General features: G+C 45.5%; 1 protein-coding gene across 6 annotated transcripts in view; it reads left to right on the forward strand.

The window, feature by feature from the left end:
- LOC118504404 (sodium/calcium exchanger 3) overlaps positions 1-21908 on the forward strand; it is a 117395-nt gene that overhangs the window by 604 nt on the left and 94883 nt on the right. For 3 of the 6 annotated variants that reach the window (XM_036038832.1, XM_036038837.1, XM_036038835.1), the window contains exon 2: positions 19927-21908. This exon is cut by the window's right edge and continues 1963 nt beyond it. The gene's annotated coding sequence lies outside the window, so the exon portion shown is untranslated. Of the gene's footprint in view, positions 1-18448; positions 18604-19145; positions 19365-19926 lie in introns of those variants that run through there. The other 3 variants (XM_036038834.1, XM_036038833.1, XM_036038836.1) reach the window with 3 other exon arrangements.

Here is a 21908-nt window from a genome sequence, read left to right on the forward strand (position 1 = left end):
AGAGAAATAAAAACACAAACACAAAAAAAATTCCACACATTTCTTGTGGCAATTATCGTTGTGCATCGATCATGTTCGACTGTCGCCGGCTATCTGCGTATACGTGTATCTTTTCACTGGTTTCCCGGATCGCACGAAACCATTCAAACGCAATGTCCGTCGAAACACGCTTAATCTAAGTAACACGCCCGATAGTGAACTGTCAGTGCCGCGAGAGGCTGCGAAGCGTTTTTTGTGTTGCTATCGAAAAGAAAAGCGCCTTGTGATTCACTTTCACTGCAAATAGTAATGCGAATACTTGTGTGCGTGTCTTTCTGTTTGTGTCTATAATGCTTTCAATAAGAACACTACTTCTTCGATACGAAGAAACGTTCCCCTCTTTTTTATCATCTTCCCCCGTTCCGGTCACGACGATTAACAGAGCCCCTCGGTTTGCTTATCTTGTGTACGCCGAACAAATGTGACACCTCGTAGCAATGGGCGCTGCTGGAAGCTTTCTTGTTTCGATTTCTTCGACCCTCCCCACAACAATCTTTGCTCCAATAAAAGCCACCGCCATCACTAGTTTACTGCCCTTGTGAGTGTGCGTGCGTGTGTGTTGAAAAGTGTGAAGTGTTCTTACTAACGTTGTCATGGAAACGGAAGATGTTGGGTTGACAGGTTGAAAAAAGAGTAACAAGAAAAGAAAAACACAAGCATTCTAGTAACCAAGACACTAACTACTAAATGTGGTTCCACGTGTATGATAAGTGTGTGAGTGTGTACCCATGTTGGAGAATGTGAAAGGAGCCACACAAACACGCACGCACGGTGAGGAAGTCGATAGCGAAAGCGAATATGTGAACCGTTCGCTAATCTCGTTAATGTAATTAGAAGCGAAGGAAAAGCTGGCATTTGAGAGGTTTTTTTCTGTAGCGAAGAAGTGATAGAAGTGAGGTCAACAAAAAAAGAAGTGTCTTGCGAGTGTAGTCTTTAAGTGTGTAAGTGAAGCCTCAATATCCGAGTGTAAAATGTCAAGCAAAACCGAAAAAAAGGTTGATTAAGCGTTGCTAGGGAAGTAGTAAAACAATTCGCAAAACCAATAGTGCTCGCACCAGTCACTTACAGCGGACAGCGAACGTAAGGACACATCTTGACAGCGCACAGGAAGCACATCTTTCGTTAGGTTTCCTCCGCAAAGTTCCTGCCCTTCAGATCTTCGCATCAGTCAGCGACAGCGAAGACAATGATGATTGACGGGAAAAGCCTGCCAAAGTAGTTTGGTTGCCCTTTTCCCTTTTTTCGGTCTCAATCAAGCAAGAAAAGTCATTCATTCGGTGGCATGTTCCGGGAAACAACCTTGGAAACCTTTCCATTGTGCCAAATCGAGGGACGGTGGGCAAATATCGCCACGCCACACCGCCATTGGTCGTGTTGAGTTTCTCTATATTGCTGTTGCCCTTTTCCTAATTCTCAGTAGAAATTTGATCACTTACACCGGCCCGTGGAACTGTGGTGGCCAAGGAATTGGCACCCGCGACAAGGTACCCAAGGGGGTTCGGGTTTGTCGAGATAAAAGTTTACATGTTAATTTTAAAACGTGTCTAAGCTTCTGTTGTGCTGCCGACGAAAAGTCACCAGCCGGTGGGAAAGTCTGGCGTGGTGGTCGTGGTGATCCCATAAGTTCAGGTTTCGCATGGCTAATTTACTCGTCGCTGTAAGAAACCACCATCTCCACCCGGCCACACAACTTCGGAATGCTTCACCGAGTGGCGTGTGTGGATGTGCATTATTGAGCGGCAGCTCACCGGTACGATTGCTCTCTGTGTAGCGAATGGCTCGATCGATATGCAAATGGTTTCCTCCTCCGAGATGCATTCTTCGGACCGAGGCAAAATAAATCACTTTCTGATAGTTTTGCTCGTTTCCCCTTTTTCGTTTCACCACCTCCCCTCGGAAGGTTGGTTCCGGAGTGCGTCCGGGCCGTACCGTCATTGAAAACGAATGGCTGAAGTGAATGGCGTTTAGTGTGTGCTGCTGTATCCGTACCGGGTGGGGGCCGATGGTGCTTCTCTGGTGTGTAGTTGTCTGGTTGGGGAGTAACATAAAGCTTCTACTTCTGCTCACTTAACGTTCGTTGTTATCACGTTGCTGTTGAGTGTTTGGGTTTTTTGGGTGGGGTGAAGCGGGGTTGGAAGTGAGGGATGGAGGTGGACTTATGCTGCTGTATGCTGGGGTGCCGGTGCTGTATATCCCATTGGTTGATTGTAATTAAATCACTTTCCGATGCAACAGGGATGCTTCAACGGGATCGTTGTGACCCATCAGCAGAACGGAGGAACGAGCAAGGCACACGGTACCTGGATGCTGGCCGATGATGAAGAGTATTTATTTGTTTATCTAGTTTATGGGCATTCATTTGCTGCTGGATGTTGGAAAATCCGTAGTTTTTTTTTGGTGGGTGCGTTTATTTGTTTTCCAACTATGCTTCGAGAGCATAGGTGCAAGAACGTTTGCTGGACAGGGAGATATTAAGTGATGCTGAAAAAATAATTTATTGTAGAGTGTATCAGGTTTAAACGATAAATGCATTTAATATTAAAGACCTTCAATTTCCCAGTGATCTCCAAGATCACTTTTAACTCTTCGTAGAAACTTGGTTCAAGCTTCCGAGTACCTCAAACTTAAGTCCTTTGTAAATGGCTTCTTAATATCTTCTTCTCTTCATCACCTGTTAAGAAGAACGCCTTCAATTCCTACTTGATCCTTCATCAATATTTTCCCAACTCTTACCATGGTTACCCTCTTAGCTAGACAGAAGCAATTTTATGGTTGTAAACATTATTAAAGATTTTCATCCATCACACCTTTTACCACTAGGGATCATTTATGCAAACATTTCAAAGTAATTAAACAACATTGGTTATTAATATCCCTTTACTACACACGTCTGCAAACTACCTCAATCCCAACTCAACTCAACGAAACCGCATTAAGCTGTCGAATGGACCGAATTTCACACCCAACATCAGTTCACTTTTATAGCGATCGGCGTACGATCGTTGCGTTCTGGAATATCTTTCCGCGATGAAACGATTTTTCATCGTAGATCGACCACTTTTTCGTTCTCCTGGCTTCTAAACTGATACGATTTTCATTCTCCGCTTCGAATGAAACACAGATGAAAGTAAAACACTCCTGTTCAACCTTCTCGGCGATTCGGAGTGTACTCGAGTGAACACGCTTTTAAACGGCTCTCAGGGGCACGGTCTTAGTAATTATTGTTCGCAACGAGAAGTTTGCGCTCAGGAGGCGCCTACTGTGGTATGTGTCCTTAAGTGAAAGGTAGCGGCAGGGAAAACAAAAGAAAAGCAAAACACATCAACCTCACCTTACGCTCAGACGGACATAAAATGCTGCCACCGAGGTGGTAACGTCATCATCGCGCCAAGACGCCCGCCTGTCGCGGAGGCAACAAACGACCATTTTGGAGGGGGTGCGACTCCCTGTTAGCTAAACACCTGAGCGGTTGAGCAAATTTGTGTACCCATTTGTGCTGTTCGCTCTTGTCGCTTTGTGGGAAGCGAGCTGAAGCGTTGGAAATGATGAGCCCACGTCGCGGCGAGGATGATGATGATGTTGATGCTGAAACACGGATAATATTCCGCAAATAAGGCATGCTTAGGATGGGACGCTGGAGACGTTTGGCACGAGTTTTCCCGGGGAGACAAATGCGCACTCTTGATGTGATACGGCGGGAGGGAAAGGATGAACATGTGATTGTTTAAGGCAGGTGGAAATTTTATGAAACTTATCTGCGTTTTGGATTGGTTATGCCCGTAAGGTTACAAAATGTACGGCCAGTGTATGGTAAAACGAAGCTTAAAAATTGGTAATTGGAAAAAGATTTGGAATCCTGTTGAAGAGGAGTTCTAGGAGATGAAGTTTTGCCCTAAAAGGATAAGAGGAAGGAATATGCTTTCTTAAATTCTTCCTGTAATTCAAATATCTTAAAATATCTTTTCTTTAAAGCCTCATTCATCATTGAAAGCTAGTTAAAATAAGTGTGCCGACTCCGTACAAAATGTTGCAACACCCCACCGCACACTAGTATGACGAAAGCGAATGCCTTCGGTAACACTTCTTAAGGGAATTAAACCTTTCGAGGATTGTCGGCAAAAACTGCGTTTGCCAGTAGATTTCTCGCGACGACCAACCAAGTGCTGCACAGTCTAGGGTGTTTCGTGAAAGCAAAAAGTAATAAGCAAATAGTCGAGCACTATGGTTTCCACAGAACCGTTGCGAGTGAACCAGAGTATCGAGAATGTATTGACAACGACCTCCACGTGTGTGCCGACGGCCACGTGCACACTGTTGCATTCGCTTGTTTTTTTTTCGCTCCTCAGGTTCATACGGTATGCTACCATCTAGATTGGCATGAGCAAGGAGCTCCGGATGGTGGGGTCTGTATCGTTATTTCGCCGGACAGATGATTTCATATACGCACCACCACGGCCACCACACGGAAAGATGTCATTAGTGGGGTAAGGTTGCAAAATGTGTTTTTGCTGGCGGGTGGGCAGACCGAGCGATGGCAGATCAAGACAAAAGGCAATGCAAGGTTTCATTCGCTTTAATTGATGCTTACGGGTAGGGATGCTGTCGCTATGGATACGGCCCGAGGGACTGGTTTTGACTGCCAGCGTCGAACGACATTATCCGCCTCGCAAACCATCGATGATACATCGGACGTGCACGGCGAATGCATTCAATGCACTGCTGCCGCTGTGGCAAAAGCTTTTCAATTACGTGTGCATGTGGTTGATAGTGTGGAATAAAAAGTATCCGCTTTTCTATTCGGAGAACGTAATTTATCATGGGTCAGGATGGTATGGAGCGATAGGAGTGCATTCATCAATTTCAATTTGCAATCCACAACCCAAAAGTACGGAGTATGGGTTTTAATATTATTTTTTAACTAAGCCCCAGGTGAGCTTACGTACATTAAAATTGATACATAAAATAGAAAAAAAACCACCGAATTTCGAACCTATTACTTTAACTTTATTTAGGGACAGTAACGAACGTGTACATCGTTCGCCGTTCCCAATAAATATTCCGCTTTAGGGTCGTCGCTGTGAAAAGGACATGTATGCACACGTACAGTGTGACGCAAGCGCAGAGGAAAGATGGCAGCAACCAAGGTGGAGGCGGGGAAAATGATTACCAATTTTGCTTTCGGTGGAAAAAACATTGACAGAAAAAGCCCACCGACGAGTCAGTGGACGATGTTGCAGGGTAACGCATTCGCCGGAGCTTGTCTTTAAAGAGTTTTAAATGGTTCGCTTGAAGTATGAGAACGAAACTTTGGCATTTCTTAACGTTTATTAAATATTTTTGAGGTATTGCAAGTATTACAAATAGTTTTTTGTCCGAGTGTTGCTTACCTATTTGCGGGATATCATTGACTTATCGATTTATTTCTAGCGTGGCAGCCTAGATTTTCTGTCCCCGTAAGGACAGGACGGTATATTATTGATGATATTTCAAAAGGTTTTATGTATTGAAAGTAACATTGTTTAAGATAAAAGGGATTTTTTTAAAAGAAGAAACTCTTCTTATACAGGCTTTCTTCTTCTTCCTAACGACCTCTTCGATCATGCGTGCCATTTCTGACTTACTCGACTTATTGTTACCACATGCCTTACATGACTTATTGACTTATTCTGCCGTGTGAGGACCGGCGTCGCTGTCTCATGTACCATAGGGCCGTCCCTTCAGGCTTTAGAGCTATTAAAGATCTTTTCTCACGTAATGTGTTTAAATGCTAGCTCATCAGGTTTGTTTGATGCGCTTTTCGTTTATTAATTAAATAAACATTAAAGTGAGATTATCGACGTGTTTTAACGTCTGTAAAAAAAGAAGCCTAAGCAATTGGCGATGCGAACCTCACAAGCGAACCTGTTTATGCATCAGCAAAATCCAGCATTAAGCTGCCACCATCACAAGCTAATTAGTTCATAAAAGTTGTGCTATAAAGTGGAGCCATTTTATTTCCTTCCACAGCATGCAATCGCACCATTAAATTTGTAAAGTTGGCAGAAATGAAACCTTCAATGGGAGATGCTGTAAAATGTGTGCAGTAATTCAGGACTCTTTAGATGATAAGATTATTTATTATTAGAACAGATTTGCTAAACTTTTTGCATTTGATTTGTACCTTATTAATCAGTAAATTCCTTGCTAAGTTACGGCGTGATCGAAATCCTGACTAGCTGACACGAACAAATTGTTTCTAAAAGCATCGCTTAAAAATGCGTCGACTTGGTAATAAACCTTCCCGTTCGGCATGCCTTTGATGGGCTGAATGTCTCATATCCTTTGGCTCGAAGCACCGTCATCACCCAGAACAGAAAACGAACCACTTGTCAACCGGATGTTGATTTTTGTCACGTCTTCTGGCACGTTTTTCGGGGTAGCTTTGTTTACTGCCACTTTTTCTGTGCTTCATTTTGCAAAGCATCAAACATTCTTGGGGAAAACTTTTTTTTCATTCACCCACATCCGTTTCCCGGGGAGCCCATTTTGCCTTAAAGGGAAACCACAACTGTGAGCAAGCTTTCCTGTGTGTTTATGCGATGTGGGTTTTTTTCTTCTTTTGCTTCAGCCCAACGAAATGGGATCCGTATATGGTCGATCGTGATTCCCGAGCGGGTCGGCCTACCGTCCTTCGGTGAAAAGAAATGGCCCGAGCAAAAGCTTCCCATTTTTTTACGAGTTACGACAAACGTCCTTCGCTTGACGTTTCGATCTTTCGGCTGATCCGACAGATGGCGCATGGTGGGTGTTTGGTAACCGTAACTCTCGTTTTGGGGCGTGAAGCAGGGATAAACGCTTCTTGCTGGACGAAGTTTCTGACGGGGTGACACGAACCAATTTCTCCAAAATGGCCCATTAAACCAGTCTCGTTCCTCCGGAGAAAGGGATAATTTGTTTGCACGCTCGTTTTCCCTCCATTCTCGCCAATGTGGGTTCCCTCACGTTCCGTTTGGCAAGGAATCTGTTTGGGAAGGGCTTTTATGCTCGTACCACCAGGTTGAGGTGATAGTCTCAACGAAATGCGTGTTCTAAGGAACTCTCTATCTCTCTCTCGGTGCCACTGGGAAGAATTGGAAAAGGATACAGTTCAGATTGATGCTATGACATCGGTAACGACAGGTCGCATCGCTCCAGCAGACATTTAGGATTTGTGCCGTTTTGATTTTTTTAAATCATGCCTATCACGGGTTCTGGTAAGCCGGACATTCCAATGAACGTCTCAGAACACATGTACATCAATCAGTAACGGACGAATGGATGGGCATGTGAGAACATGAGATTAGCTTATCATTGCCCATCTCGAACCAATCTCAGCAGGCGACCACGTGTTTGCCATGCTTGAAGATGTCGTCTGTTCCCGGGCCGTATCGTTTCAAAGTAGTACCGCAATCCACTCCCGGGCAGCCTCTAAAAACCTGTGGTACACTAAATCCACGTCTCAAGGTCTTGAAATGGGGCAAAGATTTACGATCAAACAGCTGGCCCAGCCGCACAGTGCTTAACGCTTTTCACCATCGGTTGTTATCGGTAACGGAGCTGCCGAGCAAACCATTTTCCCCATTTAGGCCGTTTCAGACCGAAGAAAACTGCCAAACGGCGAAACGAATGTGCCAACTGTCACTTTGCGAGGGTTCGATTGATTTTGGTAGGGTGATGTTTCTTTTCGGAATTTGATACGATCAGCAATTTTCTTCCAATCGACCAGGTTTGACACATGGTTAAAGAATGGTTCTCTGAAAAAAATGGCGTCTTTACTGTATCACAGAAGGTTATTAATGGAATTCTCATAAGCCATAATAACTCATGACAAACATCACTTCAAGGGTTCACTTTGTCTTCGCCAACTACTAGTGATTGTCTACAGGGATGACTGTGCCACATTAACCTTGTGATGAAATGGTGTGCTCGAACAACATGGCGAACTATGTACTGCCGAAAGGTTTGATGACAAATCACCCGAAAGCTACTGTAAAATATTCGTCAATTTTCATCACAGATCTGTTGGCTGTTGCCAAAAGGAAGCTGTGGAAGGAGCCAAACATAGCGCAGCATAATAGCGCCCAAGCATCCGATCGGACATTTCAAACACCAAACACAAACTTTCATGTCAAATCGGTCCTGTAACGCAGTGGAGATAAATTTAGTTTCTCGCTCTTTCTTCAAAAAATTGCTTCTTCTTATGCTTCTCCCTAGCCAAGCAGGGAAAGTGGAGTGTTTGGGATAAATTAATGTGCTCAGGCTGGCCGTCCATCGTGTACAAGGTTCCTTTCGAGTTGAAGCACGAAGATATTTATTTTCGGGATTCGTAGTAACGGCCGGCCCTTTGCTGACCGGTACGTTTGCTAACGAGCTAATCATGTAGTGATAATTATTTCAATCTAAATCCTACAGCTCTCTTACATACAGACGCTTTTTTGGTGAGCACTAAAAATATGGCAACAGTTACATACGTCTCTGTGACACTAAACAGGCGTTAAAATGGTTCATTGTGGTAGGAATGGCTTACGCGTGACATGTGTAAAATTATAATGCAATGTAAACATTAGTGTTGAATTGAGGATGTATTTAAATCAGTTTAAATCGGAGCATTTAAGTTATTTTGTCTCATTATTTAACTAATTTTGATGCCAACTACTCCACAATAATATAATCAAACCATACAATTCCCCTTTATCACAACTAACCATTACAATTGTGTAGTGCTTTGTGTTCCATCCTGCTAGCAAAAAACCAACACCCGAGTAAATTAACATTTCATAAGCACAAGCTTAATTTAGCAATTAAAACCCGCCATTCGCAGTTATGTGCTCCTCCACACCGGTGTGTCCTCTTCCGCTTCCGTGACTCCGCTCCCGACCAACTGACCGGGGCCGAATAATTATTGCTGCCAAAAATACTAGCACCAACATTTTGTGTGTTTCGTGACAAACTGAAATCTAAAACAAATCACTGAACCTTGGTTGCGCGCGTCTTTGTTGTGTAATTATCACGCGAACAGTTAAAGCACAGCGTTGGTATCAAAACTAGCGCTAGCGTGACGCACTCCGATCGTTCGAGGAATCGGTCAACTTTATCTGCGATGATACGCTGTCCTCCGGGACCGGGCTTCAGGTGCAATGATCCGGTCGCGTTAAATCAGAACACATAATTTGATTGGCTTCAATTATGTTTGTAGAGAAAATTATAACTTCCGAACCTTCAATTATCCATCGATAATCCTTAGTGTCATTTGAACAAGACATTGAAATGATGACTATCGATGACGTACGTTGCCGGTGACATTCGGTGCTCATTTACGCGGTCACCATCGATGTGTCGCCGGGCGAAGCTTATCCACCTGGTGTCGCCCACCAGGCGATTGATGACAAACGGCGTAACGTTATCCTGCCCCGCGTGTCAGAAGCCATTTGACGAACGGTTCAGCCGTGCGGTGGACATTACCGCCGAACAGTTGAAATGGTTATAAAATTACAAAATAACGCTCATCTGTCAGTAAAGCGTGCGCACACCGGGGCTGTGTAAGTGTAAGTTTGCGGATTGCGCCAACCCCGGAGTACGACGACGGTCAGTGAAGTTGTCACGGCTCGGCGCGATACAGTAGCCGACCAACACCAGCATACTGGGTATTTTTATCTGCCCTCCTGTCTTCCGGAGATCGTTTGCCCGTTGGTTCAAGCATCATTGGTCAACCCGTTTATGCGTGAATCTCTTTTGTTTTGCTTCCCATTTGGACTGGGTAGTGCTGCCATCATGCTCATCCCCATACCCGACTGCCCCGAGGTGTGTGTTTTATTTTTTGCCCTCGTCGCCAGGAAAGTAGATCGTCACTTTTCTTGTAGATTTAAATTAATTGCCGCTCGGCGCGAAAAACCGCACCACGCAAGAAGCGCGATGGCCTTTTGACGTACCGGACGGTTCGGTGCTCGCGTTACCGGGGCCCCTGGGCAAAGATCGGCCAAGGAACTGCTTCTGGGGGGAAGGTTTGGCGATGGAAGACAGACACCCTTTCGCTTGATGTTCTTGGTGGACGTGAATCTAAACCACTGGCTGTGGGTGTTTGTGTGTGTGTGGTGGACTACACATTGTGGTCTGTGGCTGTTTTTGCACCGGTGCTAGCTGGTAGCTTAGTAGCTGGTTAACTTATTTGGTGTCGAATTAAAACCATTCGTCGCGTCTGGCAAGCGCGAACGTATGTAATTAAACACAGCCATCCCTTGTCGTCCGCACGGTGGATCATTAGTGCAGCGTGCAGCGGTGAAGCGATGCTACACGGCATGTTGCATTAATCGCCTGTCGACTCAGCAGAAACCGACCCACAGTCAATATTTGCTCAATAAATATAGCAGCGACAGCTCGGTGCAGCTGGACTTGCGGAGGCGGAAGCGTGAGCTGCCCGGCGAAAAACGTGACGATGATCGTGATTTTATTGCATTGTGACAATCAACAGCAGGGTTGCAAGCGCAGCAGGGTTTAGTGTGTGTGCATGCGTGTGTGTCTGTGGTGTAAACATAGTACCTACACACACTTGCCAGTTTCCAGGCAGAAGTCTTCCGGGTGTTTTTCGGAAGATTAATTTCACACAGAAAGCAAATCAAGCTGTACGAAGAGTTAATGAGTCGTTTTATTGAGAGAGATGTGTATAGCTGATTGAATTCGGTGAAGAAGCATTTCTGATGGTAGCAATAACCAGACATTGTTCTTATATTATTTTAGCAGTATGCTACTCGTTTTGCTTAATGGTAATTATTTATGTTCCGAAAAAAAATTAAGAATATCTAGAACAATAGGAAGATGCATGTCGAGCACTTTAAACAAGATTTATTACAGACCATGTTCAGAGATCGTCACCTTGTTAATGGTTGCTCTATGATCCCATGAAATTGGCACACGGTCCGAAGGGACCAGACGCGCTCAGTAGACTAGAAGAAGTTGAAGATTGTTTTTTTTTTTGCCAGGTTTTCATTCTTTGTATCAAACACTTTATAATTTTTGCTTGATCTTTTATGCTGTGCTAGGAATAAGGAATATTTCATTAAAAAATCGCTCGACGCTGTTTGTTAATTTGTTTCAGTAATTTAAATAGGATTTTTAACTGATTACTTATCATCAGACTAATTCGATCGTCGAGTTTTGTCTAAAAAATATATAGAATTTTAATTTTGATTGTTTTGTATCATATAGTTCGAACGATCAAAGCCTGATATTATCTTATCAATAAAAAATATCATTATTATCACAATAAGCAATGAAGAGCAAAACCCTTAAAATAGAGCAGGAAAATTGTCAACACTTGCTCATAAATGAACGTTAGAGGACTCTAAATGGATCAAACATATTTTCAAATAAAATTTTACCATTAAACACAGTTCCTTTCCACAATACATCCTTTCGTAGTATCTGTTCAAGCGTAAGTTTGATAAAAAAGTCTTCGTTAAATACAACATAATTTTACAAAGCCTTTTTTTATTTCTGTTATTCTAAATACTCCACTAAGAGTGTAAAACTCTGTTACAAAAACCAAAATGAAGAACATGTCTGCCCTTAACCATCATTGCAACCATCTGCTGTCCGAAGCGCCTGAATAATCTGCGACATGTTTACGTCTGCAGGGATTAAGCAGTGGCTCGTGGCTGCTGCATTTGCTCACACCTCTCGCGCAGTTTCATTATCGCAACGCAATGTTATCCGAAGCTTACCAAATGCATTTCATCTCGGCAGAGTTACCATGCGAATGACTCACCCCATTTCCTCATCGCCAGCTGATGAGGATCTGCATTCCGGCGATCATACGGTGAAGTTAATCATTCCGCTTTAACGGCGGTGGCGTTACCCATTGTGATTCACCCTTGATCTCTACCGTTAGCAATTTATCCTTCGTGCTGGATTCTCCACAAAACGTCATCGATCTCGTGTGCCCCACACCGGGTACGATGGGCGCTTTCTCCCACACTACGAACAGCCGACCAGCTCCACCGAACGGTTTTACTGCACCCGCATAATAACCGGACGAAGCTGCTTTTAATCAGATTTACTCTGGCAAAGCTGTAAAATCCCCTACGGCACAGAACGGATGCGTTCGCCACAGTTCCGTGGCCGCCAACGTTTTCTCGGTTGGCAGGAAAGGTTCAGTCGTCCGTGTGCTTGTGGCACACGTACACCGCGGTGCATGTGTACGCCACCCTCGGGGTTGGCTGGTGCGCACACTGAGACGAAGCGATGAATAAGGTGCACAAAAATAATGTTGCAAACAATACACGAGCGGAGAATGAACGGGGAGCAAGCGAAACAAAGAAAAAAAACTCGAACACCAGCACACACTCTCCTACACCAACGGCAGAAACAATTGCTAAATGGGGTATGTTTGCTCATAAAATTGCGCAAGAAAGGGACATCACAATCAGAACAATTGAAATGATGAAGAGCAGGATGGAGTGACGCGCGCGAAACAAGTGCACAGTGTATAGAGGCAGTTAATTAAATAGTTTAATTTTATTTTCACGACAGCAGCGGACACGGTGGCCGTACCGTGGATGGAACGATCGTGGATGAAAGTTCTGTGCTGGGCGTTTTAAACATGCAGGTGAATTATGGATCGCCCAATTCATTAGCTGTTCCCACCTTTTCAAGGAAGCACTGGGAAACCAGCACCAGTGGCAAGAAATTATGCTACTGAGAATCCCGCACGATTCGGTAGCATTAAGGGTTACTGGCTCACATTAATTCCTTATATCGCGCTGGTTCGTAAAACTGGTCCGGTGTCCTTTGAGGCAGATTGTGCTGATGCCCAGGAGTCTAACAATCCCACTAAATCCTTCGATGATAGTGCGTCGGATTTATTTTGATCTTTATAGCTTTCCCTTATTCGGCGTGTGTGTATGTGTGGGTTTTTATTTGTAGGGCTTTCGATTGTGTCAACGTACGCTTACCGCAAGGACGTCTAGCTCGGGCGCATGTTCGGTCGTCCCTGTTGGGCGATTGTTTCAGTTCAGTGATTTGAGATAGGAATTTTAATAGAAACGGGATTAAGCCGTTGATTGTTACATTCTCCGCTGGTGGTACGTTCTTTGGGCGTGAGTGTGGTGAAGCATCTTTATGCTTAGTCAAGGTCGATACTGCAGATGTAATATTTTTAACCCTGTGCTCCTTACTCGGCGTCTTGAGTGTTATACCACGGGTAAGGGGTGTGATCATGACCATTATTTTAATCATGCGCATTTTATCCGTTCAAATGATTGTTTTGGGAATATTTAAAACCGATCATTAAATCATTATTTTGAAACAATTTTTCTCTAAAAAATCAAACAAGTTCAAGCAATACGGCAATATCAATAAAAATATCTACTGCCGTTCTTTCTAATCTGAATAATACTATGGATTGTTTGTTGTTGATTTTTCGAGCGATAAAGATCACATAAGATCATAAATTTATATCCTGTTTTTCAATGTTAATAGTTGTAAATATTTTTTAATATCTTATAGAACCACCTCGAAAGGTCTCAGGCCTGCCATTTCTGGCTTTCTGTGATTTAATTTTTCTCCGTAGCTGGATATTCGGTCGAGCGTAGAGAGAGGCTGTTTGAAAGGAATTTGAAATTTGACCGGCGCACCATTGTCGATTTAACATTTTCCATGCTATATATGAGTATCGTAACTGTTTGAATAAAGTTAAATGTTCATCTATCTTGTTTAATGATGAAACGGATGTTTACTAGAGAAAACTATTTAAATTAATGGTTTACAATCAATGTTCTTCTAGTAAAATTTAAAGCAGAAATGACTCTACCAACTCTTACCTTAACCTTAATTTTAAAGTAAAGAGATGAACTCGTTTAACATATCTCGATGAACATTAAATATAAAAATGGTAGAAGAAAGTGATGGACCTTTAAAAAGATATTTCTCTATCTGAAAAACACATAAAATCAGAGACATAAATTTTCATAGCAGCTTTACACAATTTATATTCATATAAAACATTATCAAACACCGCATAAAAATCTAATCCTCTGCAAAACGGTTCAATTTTATGTCATTTTTTAATAAACGTAGTACTTACTGTAATTACTTGAGGCATGGTGCCACGATGCGACACTCGTTAAACAGTACCAAGCAAAAGTAAGTCCACAAACCGTATCTACCTTAAAATCCCCCTTACCCGAAGGTTAACTGGGACCGTTCAAGCGATTTAAACACTCCCAAGGCGATACTATAATTATGACATAACGGACACCTCCCGAACCCCACCCCCCCCCCCTTCCACCAACGCCAAAAAACGACACAAACTTCCCACCATGATCAATCACACTTTGCGGCGTCACAGATTCCATCAGGCTTATCGATCATAAATTTTGCGGATAACGCTGAAGCAAAACCGATAAACGGTTCGTGCCCATGTTGCAAGCGCGACTGTGCCAATACGATTGACAGGGTTCACTTTTATCTTATGACAAAACCGGTCCATAATCCTGCACGCACTGCCCACGAACGAAGACGCCCCGGGGGCATATCTCATATCTGGTATGCTCTGTATTTCAATGCCCACCGTATCACCGCTTTGCTGGACACCGCATTGTTTCCCGACCCGCAGTGGTTTAGTTAAGGGAAGTTCTCGAGCAGGTTGCAGGTGTCTGCTGTGAGCTCAGTTTGCCTTGACACGTTTCCCCCTCGTGGCGGATGCAGGCGCCGTACCGCAGCATATTCCGGTGCACTTGTTAGTTTGTTTGAATGCCAGAATTAATTGCTTAACTCCTGCTTTTTTGCACAGCGCACAGTCTATTTCCTCGAGGGCTAGCAGTGTATCACCCAATAGTGCGCAGGAAGTAAGACTCCGGCGCAAACAATTGAGCAGGCCAACAAGGCAGGCAGACTTGAGTATTTAATCATCCTGTAGGGCGGCCGCCCGATGAAAGGTTTAACCACACACGCGTTTTGTCTGGGAGATCATTTGTTTAGCGATCGTTTCGCTGTCCCGCGAAACGGGTCCCGCGGCTTTTTTGGGTGAGGGTGAGTGTTTTACGAGTTTCTAAATTCCTTACGCCTCAGACGACGGATGCGCGTTCTGATGAGGTCGAAAAATATTGCACACTCAACAACAACGTTTGCGACCCCTCCGTGTGTCCTGTAGGGGCGACGAGTCGCAAGGAGAGAGGGAGGGAGCAGAGGAAGGGTGTCATTCGGTTGGTCAAAGTAAGGGCAAACCCCGGTCCCGAAATAAGTGAAACGCGCGTCGTTACCAACCTTCCGCCGGCTTGGGTGTAATGGTAAAAATAGACATTTTTCAAAAAACTCGACCAGCGTCCATGCGGTTTAGTGGCGGGTTTTGGGAGGCCCATGCGCGTGCGCCACGTGTTTTGGCGAAAAGTAGATGGGGAGGGAAAAGAAAAACAGGAACATGCTTGCATGCGTATGAGATGGGGTTATATTTTAAATGTTTGGCTTTAGAATGGTGTTGGTTGGGTGAAGCAAAAAAAAAAAATCCAACACGAACGGTTGAGACATTCAATAGGACAGAGCCAGAATAAAATGGCTTATCTCTAGAATAGCGTCACATGAGGTTTTCTTCTTTTTCTAAACCTAAACGCCATTTTCGTCATCAACGATCCATTTCATTAAATTACTCCTTGTCGACCATTTGGGCCATACCATCGCCACCCAGCACGAAAGCCGTCAGTGACGGGAGTGCACGAAATCGTTCGCGGTTTGGGTGTTTATCGTGCCCTGGTCTCGCGGGACAGGTCCAGCTTCACCTCAGGGCTCGTAAAAACCAGCCAGCGTAAAAATGCGTCTGGTCGCGGTCTACACGTCTACACAGGCCGGTCGGCGAAACCTGCCACATTTTATCATCACCAAATCGTACGCTTTCGCGATTCGTGGAAGCGTTTGGGGCATCGGCACAAGTGCCGTGAGTCCGCGTGCGAAAGCCTTCGGGGTTTGATGGTAAAACTTACTATTGAAGTTCAATTGGTTCAAGTCGGGCCGTTTCCAATTATCTGTGCTAACAGAACAGAAACAAAACAATGTGGAAAAACGCACACACACACACACAGCGCTCAACGCAGACGTTCATTCACGGCAGCCAAACACGTGAGAATGGCGAGCGCGCTCGTCTTGCAGCCGTCGATCGTTGATTGATTAGTGTTAATTGAATTACGGTTCGGATCGGATGGATGGATGGCTGGGATGTGGTATCTCACCCGGCTGGCTGGCCGCCGGTAGAAAAACTCTCGTCGACTGACGAGATGAAAGAGAAATGGAGAAGAAAAAATCGCAACGCTCCTAAACACATGGACCCACCACGGATGAGTGCAGTTTGACCGATAGAACAAAAAGTTTTACGCCCCTTCAACACCTTCCCGTTTAGCTGTCTATTCCGGTGAATTTTATTGAGTTTTCGTAAACAAAAAAAAACGTGAAAGCTTCTTTTATTGTTTATAACAAAAGAATGTTCCCTTGTGTTGTTTTCCTCCACGCCGCGTTCCATTCTTTCGTGCTTCCATTGAAAAGGAAGCGAATTAATACGAAAAGTTTGGCTTTGCCGGTCCCAAACTCATTGTTTTGCGAAGCCATCAAAATCCTCTCGGAGTTGAAGTGTGGCTGCAAAAGCGGGAACGACCACGCCATATCCTGGAAATGTTTGGACTTGCTCCAACCAACCAGCACACACAACACTTCAAGTGCCCATGCCCTATGAAGGATGGCGAAGGACTTAGCCGGGCCAATTTTATAGTCGCGAGTCGGTGGATGCTGATGGCAATTGAAATGGAATTGAAGTGCTTTATGTGTATCCTCACGCCATACTTTGGTGATCCGATCAGCGCACTCCGGGTCTGAGGCTGCGGATGGAATCGATAAATAGCTTCGAGGGCCATTCGATTATTTACACTTTGCTTCAGAGACATTTTCAGATGCAAGCTGCTTACATTTTTCGCTTCTTATTGGACCCACGTATTGTTCTGTTCGATGGCGGGATGTTTATGACTTTAATTTTCTAGGGTCATTCGACGTAGACCTGGTGTGCTTAAGGACTTTCTTGTTTTACGATGTGAACAATACTTTTACTTATGCGTTGGGAAAATGTATCCCCAAAATGCTGTTTAAACATTACTTTCACGAGTGTGCTGGTTGTCCGGCTCAACTAGCCATCGGCCATTTTCTCATCAATCACCAGAAAGTGATTGCCATTTTCGCAATACAAAAAAACTAAATTAACATAATCATATTGCCATTGCCGTGGCCTTGGCGGGGCCACTCATTAGGCGGTGAAATGTGACTCCATTTAGCCGCTAAAGATCACGTTCTAGTCTAAATTTAGCGGAAAAGTTTGTTGTGTAACGGGAAACCACATGCGAACATGCCATGCGGCCGTTCGTCCCGCACCGAATCTGGAACGAAAACGGTTTAATGACAACCTGTGATAATTAACCGGCTGCAATAGACCGAAGGGACATGCACACCATAATTGCCAAACTGCCACGTTGTGCATTACCTTGAGCCGGGTGGAATTTGTTTTCTACCTTCTGCTAGTGATATTTCGTTATTTTAGTTCACTACCAATAAATCATCATCGTTTCGAACAGGCAAATGTTATCCTTGCGATCGGTGAAGACGATCTTTACAACTACCCGCCACGGTGCGCAACATTCACATTACACACCTGTCCTGTCCGATGCGTTTCACGCGCGCTCTCTCTCTCTCTCTCACACACTCTTTGGAGCACAGTTTGGTGGCTGGCACCACCGGAGCGAAGGTTCCCGCAATCGTGGTACGACGCAGCGTCGAAGAATGTCTATAAATTTCCGATCCGAAAAATCTCGCCGCTGGCTGACATTTATCGATCGGACTAGCCGCGGGGCCGGTTTGTTTCACATTTGTTACTCATTCCCCAATCCCACCCAGGACGATTTTAAGCCCACCGTAAGCATCATCCCTTCGTGCCAGACAGACAGGCGAGAGGATCCTCCCAGGCTCGCGAGTGTGCGTTGAGAGAAGAGAGTGCCAAGACTTGAGCGAGAGACGAGAGAAAGAGAGAGAGAGAGAAAAATAGGGGATGAACACCACCAGCTGGTAACTCCCGAGCTGATCTCCCCGGCTGTGATCGAGCGATCGCAGCGCTTCCCCGGGAGGATGTCGACGACGCCACGGTGCTGGCTGGCGCGCGCGCTACGGTACAGGTTATTATTAACACGGTCCTCTCCGTGAGATGGTTAAATGCCGCCCGGTCTGTGTAAGCGGTCGTCTCAGACACAGAAGGAAAGCGTGTCGGTTTCGCGACCAGATGATGAGAGAGTCCGGCCAGTCGCCGCCGACACGAGAGCGCTTGGGGCATGCGCGAGCAGACGGGTGCGACTTCCGCTGCAGCTTCTTTTAGACTTTATTTTTAGTCGACCCAAAGGTGCTGTCGAGTGAGGAAGCGTTGTCGTCGTCGTCGTCTGTGGCGTCACTGTGCTGGTGTTTGTGTTCCGCGTTTATCGCAACCGGGGTTTGCGACCCCCTCCCGCCACATTATCCGGAAGGACCCACCGTAGGGTAAAGGGTGGAATTGATAATTCATTCAAAAGTTGTCTTTCAAACGTGAATAGTACTTTTATGGGGTGTAAAGTGATCCCATCATTAATGGGAAAAGTGAACAGATCAAGTCAAAAGCAAAAATTGTGACAGTGGCATTACAAAATCCTTTTCCCTTTTATTTTTACTCCCCTGCCCAAAGCTGAGGATCAGTGAGAAATTCGGCCTGGGTGCCGCTCTAGCACCACCTGTCAAACCGGGCAAAACGTATTCGCGTCCTGCCAACCTGCTCACCGTCGGTTCGGCCCGGCACTTTCCCAACACAGCCAGGGACCAGTGACAGGGCCCTAAAAAAATCTCTTTCGCCACAACAAACTCACCAAATATCCGCATCCGCTATCTCTGCCGCAAAGAAATTCGAGCATCCTCACGTCGTTTTGCCTGACAAGCGCTAAAACAGGTGGGACTCGGGAAATCGCAGTCCCCTGTCCCTTGCGAAATGTGACCCTCGCCCGGCATTCGTGTGTTTCTGTGTGTGCGTGTGTGCCGGCGCGGTATGTGTGGGAGCGTATGTGTGTCCGGTCGCACGCGAAAGGAGAATGTAAATAAGTGAAGCGTACCGAAACCTAAACGGAGGAGTAAAGCAAACCCCGTCTAATAATAGTGTGTCCGGCATTATTAGAGCAGCAGAGGATCGCGTGTCTGTGCTTGGTGCTTTAATCTTCGGCGCTCGGTCGCTTTCGCCCTGTTGCTGGCGCGGGCAGATCGTCCTTTTTCGGTTGGTACGCGACGCGTTACTCTCGCCCTGCTCGTTTATGTCGTTTGATCTTTGCCTCAATTTAAAATATGTATGTGCAACTGTGTGTGTGTGTGTGTTTTGAAAAGTTTAACACTACCGAGAAATTGCCATTAAACTGCCCAGTGTATAATCGAGTAAAGTGAAGGTCTAATTCTGCTACAAATTCCTAGTGCGTTGAGTGTTGCTAGAAGAAAAATCAACAAACAAACAGTGAGACAGTTTGGGAAGAAGAGTAGGAGCAAGAACGAGGAAGTGGGTGGAAAAAGAGAAAAGAGAGAGAGAGAGAGTGAGAGCGAGAGAGCTAATGTGCAAATCACAGTGTGAAAAGTGCTGACACATGAAGACGACCGAAGATTTACGCCAGGACCAGGAGTGCGAATTCTAGTATCAGTATTTTCTTGTCGTGATTTTTTTAGGCTAAATTATGATGCGTTACAGTGAAGAAGAATTTTAATATTTCATCCCCTCCAGTTTGTTACGATAAAATATTTTGAATCGCTTCCTGATTCTCGAAACCATTTCTTATCTTCCAATCCGTTCAACAGCACCTGCACCATCCGCTTACAAGTGTCAGTGTGAAGCGTAACCAAACGTATTCGTACGGTATGATCACGCGAGTGTCACTGCCTACCGAATCGTTTCGAGCTGCCCTGTCCAAGGAGCCCCTAAAGTGTCACGTTTAGTGCGGTTCCTGTACCGACCGTAGCACCGACGCTAGTGTCCGCCGGATCCGAACGAACTCCACGGCTGGAGTTCGAAAACTGCGGCCGCCGAAGATACGCGTGCATTCGTATCGGGCCGGTCGTAATGTGAGTTCGCTATCAGCGGTGCGAGATATGGAATTAACCCGGCATCGGGGCACCCAGTGGTGGAACGGATTCGACCTTAGCAGCAGTTAGCAGCAGCGATCCAAACGAAACAGTACGCACCAGTGCGTACCAGTGTGTACCGCATCTTTCCCCTTTATCGGCATTCGTATGTGTCCTGTGCGTGTGTGTTTATGTGCGTGTGTGTAACAGCTCGTCCTTTAGCTATACCCGCCAAAGAAAGCATAAACATCAGGGAAGATAAACTTCCGAACCCGCTGTCGGAAGGAAGGCGTGTTTCGTGGGCACAGTAGTGACGAAGCGGAAGTGTTCCCAAACGTCGGAAGTGAGCAAGCAAATTGTTTTGCGACCGTTTACCAAACCCCCAATCGTACGATCGTGATCGTGTGCAGCAGTGTTGATCGTCCGTTCGGTTTTTTTTTTTTGGTGTGGCCACGCAGCGTTCGTGTTTTCGCGTACCACCGTGCACAACAGTTGGCCCGGCTCGGAAACAAAAACCCAACCATCCGCCAGCAAAACACCTCCAACACCTCTCACCACACCGCGGACAGGCGTCGTCGTTCACGGTTGAGTGTCGGCCGACTAGTACCTTGAAGATAAGGCACGACGCAAGAATTTTGCAAGCTGCAGTACGGCTTCCGGGTGCATAACGGACAGAGGAGATTTTTTTCCCCCGAGAACCAGCACCGTACCTAGCTTTGGCACTCATAAGAACCTCCACCTACACCTTGTGCTGCTACGGCTCACACACTTTAGTAATTCTTTCGCGCCTGCTCGGGATCCGTTTCCGGGCAGCGTAGTTGTTGTTGTTGCGTTGCAGTAGAAGAGAAGTAGATTTGAGCTGGTGTTTTTGATTTTTCGCTAGGTCCCTGTGTTCAAGCTCACTAACAAACGCATATAGAACGCGCGCCAGTGTAAATCGCTCCTAGTGCCAGTAACGTTTGGTTTTTGGTTTTTGTGTGTCGAAGGCTGTGCAGATCGGTAGAGTGTGTGCCGCGTGCCTATTCGAGTTATACGCACATCAGCAGCTAAAGCTCACCTGCCTATCAAGAGTCCGCCACTGAACAACGCCAGTAGCTTAGTAGAGCCACGCCACGTAACCGCATCGTAGTTGAGCTTCGCCTTCGAACTCGCCTTGCAGCATAACCGGCTACCGACGACGGCTCTCCCGGAAGGATCGGGACAACAGTTGCACCCAGGTACCTCCGAAACCGTAGTAGCTGCAGCAGCACCACAGCACCAGGGTGTCGATAGTAGATCCTGCCAGTAGCGTCACCAAAGCAAATACGCCCAAATACGTACTGCGTATCGTACCGAAAAACACTAACGATCCTTTACCAAACGTCCTGTGTAGAGTAGCGACCCATAGCTTGACACAGGTCGCCAGCGTTTGGCAGGCGTTGACCTCCCCTCCACCAAAGAGTTCCAACCAACTGCCTGCGCGTTACTAACGGATATATCTACCCTACCCGAAAAAAGTCCCCTAAGGCATTCGCAAAAGATCACCGGACGTGTACAGTGAACGCTCCATACTCATCGGCCTCCATCTCAAATTCAAACATACAAACCAAAGTAACCAGAGTAGCCTGCCAACTCCCGCTAACCCATTGCACACCTTCATCTAGCCCACGAAAACAATATACTTGAACGACACTTGAACATTATCCGACGCACGATCACATTTGCAACTAGATCTGTAC

Source organism: Anopheles stephensi, chromosome 2, assembly GCF_013141755.1.
Source record: "Anopheles stephensi strain Indian chromosome 2, UCI_ANSTEP_V1.0, whole genome shotgun sequence".
NCBI classification, from domain to species: Eukaryota; Metazoa; Arthropoda; class Insecta; order Diptera; family Culicidae; genus Anopheles; species Anopheles stephensi.